This window comes from Trachymyrmex septentrionalis, unplaced genomic scaffold (assembly GCF_001594115.1).
Source record: "Trachymyrmex septentrionalis isolate Tsep2-gDNA-1 unplaced genomic scaffold, Tsep1.0 scaffold87, whole genome shotgun sequence".
NCBI lineage: Eukaryota > Metazoa > Arthropoda > Insecta > Hymenoptera > Formicidae > Trachymyrmex > Trachymyrmex septentrionalis.
This window is the reverse complement of record NW_017306059.1, coordinates 4095020-4098926: the sequence shown is the minus strand read 5'-3', so window position 1 is coordinate 4098926 and position 3907 is coordinate 4095020.

The following is a 3907-nucleotide window of genomic DNA, read 5'->3' as shown; positions in this document are numbered from 1 at the left end:
CTATTCTTTCCTTGCGATAAAACAAACACGTGAAACAAACGATAACCCTTTCTTTATTACGTAGAGCTTCGCCAGAGTTTAAATTTGGCTGCGTGAATTCCCGTGAACGATGCCGTGAGACACGTTTTGCCGTGAGTCCGCAAAATCTCGCATGAATTTGCCAAAGATCGCGACTTTCTCGACCCAGTCGCACTGTAGATCACCGAGTACATCCTCCGGATAGGCGGGCGAACCTGTACCTCTACCTTTCCTCGCTTTGTGAGAGGACACAAAGTAGATTCGAGATACGCGGTCGTGCTTCCAGTTACCGTGAGGTCACACGCCGAGAGAGCTTGACTTCCAGCGGCTCTCGAGATCGAAGATTCGCCTACGCCCTTCCCGCGGAAGGAAGGATTCTCGTCGAAGGACGCGCGTACGCGAGATCCTGTTTCCTCCCGCGACTCTCTCGCTCGAAATAATCTTTCGACTTCGGATCTCGCGAAATCGATATGCCATGGTACACAGTTTGATGCTATAGCTGGTTTTTTTTCTTCGTATATTTTTCGGAAAAGTAAAGTAATAAAATATTTCCAGTGGCAACTACTTGAATTTTACGAATCGATTCTAAACGAGATGCTAAACGAGAATACGTTCTGAGCGATATTACGTTTACCTATAATATTATAATATTACTTACATACTAATATATTTTTTAATATTTTATGTTCTAATATACATGTGTGTGTGTGTGTGTGTGTGTGTGTGTGTGTGTGTGTGTGTGTGTGTGTGTGTGTGTGTGTGTGTGTGTGTGTGTGTACATATATTACATGTATCATGACTGTTATTAAATGGCAGGTGGAGAATAGAATAGCGAGATTTTCTGTTGAGCATATCTTGATCTGTGATGTATAAATATGTACGTATAATTTATTAACTTGAGATATTAACTTGCTAATCTCTATGCATGTCATTATCTCATACTTTTAAAGTTTCGTAACAACTAATAATTATTCAAGATAAGTTAGTTGTCAATCGACAATCTAATCGCTCGTATCTTCAGAATTTCCACGAAATACTATTACTCTGCAATTTTACATTATTAATCTCACATCGTAAAATGAATCGTGACTAGCTCAATCGTCTTCACACTATTGTTGAAATTATTCTGTGAATAATACCAGTTGTGATAATTCCATCGCTAATCGAAATAGGATTTTTCTAATTATTACCAATGTAATTTATCAGATGGTATTGCCAGATGTAAAGAAATATAGCATCATAGTTGAAAAACAAAAACGTTCTTTGCATAAATGTGTATATGTGTATACGCATGTGTGCGTATGTGTGTCAAAAGAATCTTAAAATGCCTAAAAAGTTTTAGAGATGATGGGAAAAGATAAAAATTAAAATTCATAATGACTACAGAAGTGATTTCTGATTTTAATGTTTAAAAAAAACCAGAAAAACTTTGGATAAATATTAAAATATATAATAACTATCGAATGTTTCCGGTTTAAATTTCTAAAAAAACAAAATTTCAGTCAAAACCTAGAATAAGCTTATTAAGAATTTTAAGCACGACCGTATATGTGAATATATCAAATACGATAAAGAAAGCCAAGATTGGTCAAATTTTGAGATATATATAATTGCGAGTCGATTCTAGCTGAAGTAATATTTTTCGCAATAAATTTCTTACTTTCTTTCTAATTTAATTAGCGTATCAGAATGATTGTGTTGAAACCGAATGTTATCGGTTCGCAATTAAATTTGGAATAAATCGATTTAATAAAAGAATATATATATATATATAATGTATTATTTGTAACATCCAAAATTTGATTGATATTGGCTTTCTTTATCGTACTAAAATAAACTATTTAGGATTTTTCATTTTAACATAAAATTTGACGTTTTCTAAGTTTTAATAATGTGATGTTATGTTTGAGCAATAGAGAGAATCTTCGACAAACCTTATATTCATATCGTGAATATAAGGTTATCGTATGATAATAACACATATATCATGTAATATCTTGATCTGAAGGAAGACACCAAGTAGAAATTTAAAAAACTTGAAAATATGAGCATCAACATATAATATTTAGAATAACTAATTTATCATTTCTTATGAAATTGAAAGTCTGATGGATGTTCAAATGTTCACGTAATAGGTTACAGCAGATTCAGAAACATTAATTCGAGAGGGACAAAACAAGATGACTAAATTAATTTGTACACAAGGATCATATATATTGAAGAGCACAGAGAAATTTTCAGAATCTCTGAAATGTGTGTTTACGTTCTCTATTTCACTATTTGTACCTCCATATATATTTCTTCCACTTAGAGTATGCAGCTTCGCAAGTTTTCACGGGGCGCACGATCGTCTCGACTGTGTCCCTTTGACCTCACGCTGTAAGATGAGATTTGTTCGCTCGACGACGCCGGCTGCGTTTAATAATCTCGCGATAATCGATTACAGCAACAACGACGATTCGCACGCCGCCGCGCCGTCGTGTCGCTCGCCCGTTTGCTCGGTCCCGCTGCAACGTAGAAACGGCTTGGCTCGCCTTCTCGCTCGCTTGCTCTTACGACATTCCATGTTTTCGATTAATAAGACCAAGCGTGCTATAGCAAACAGCGCTTTTCAACGCGCCGCATCGCTGTCGCGTTCCTGAAATCTCGCGAATGTCGCGCCATTTTTTCGCCGTGCCGCACGCCAAGCGATATCGTAGCTCACTTTCTCAGACAGCGTGGCTTTTGTACCGCTCTCCGCGTCTCCACGAGCGCATCATTCTAGGATCCAGACTCAAATACGAAAGAACATTAGAGCCTATGTTGCGCCTCTCTCCGCTAGAAGCGATCATACATCTTATCTCGAGAAATCCTGAGTTGCATGATCATGCTTTCGTAAAACCGTTAACTCCATCGTTCTTCCTGGGCCTATCTTATTTGGTAATAATACTTGCTCGTTTACGAAGCGAAAAACGAGATATCGTCAGAATTTGCATATGTAGACTCTTATTAGCAACATTAGTTTCAGATTAACTCGTGGACGTAAAAAATAACTAGATAGATTATAAGTTTACACAGACAACAAGGACTATAATTATAAATGAAAAAAGTAAACTGTAGCAAATCTGAATGATTATAAATGTGTAAATGATAATACCTATAATTTTATGCTCGATGACATTAATTAAATAATAAAGAATAATTATTTCAAACGCAAAATTTTTCAGGAGTATTGAATTCGTGCAGAATCTGAATTGTACACAGTTGTATTTCTTTCTCTTAATTTCGTCGTTGCATAAGAATTATTGTAGGATTGCAACCATGATTTCTTTACTCTAATTTATTTCCAGGTATTCGCGCGTTTACGTTCGATCGGGAATCGTATTTTTACACGGCGACCGATTCAATCAGGAAATACGATCGCGATGCGAATTTCGTGCACCGCGCGCAGAAAGGTTTACGAGTGTTCCCGTTGTCTGAGTCCTGCGATAACCGATATCACTGTCACCGGGATTTTAGTGGTCTCTCGATCGTGAAAAACATACGTTTGCACTTTATGTTTACGAGTGCGTATACGACTCGGCGATTTATAAGCTGTAATGTATGTACGTAGCTCCGGAAATAATAGGTCCGTATTTTAGAGTATGATAAGGTAACGAATCATTCTTCGCCATCACGTTATAATTTCTCGCTATTTTTGTATAATATATATTTGAAAAAAAATCAATATTTCAGAGATTAATCAAAGATTTGTCCTTTAGGTTTCGTCTAAATACTATATAAAAATAAATAAAAGATATATCGTCGCATATACAAATTCACGGACATTTAAATTCTCTTTCTGTTTACATTAAATTTATCTGTATTATAAACAAAATTTTAATACTTCAATAAAGATAAATTTCAATTT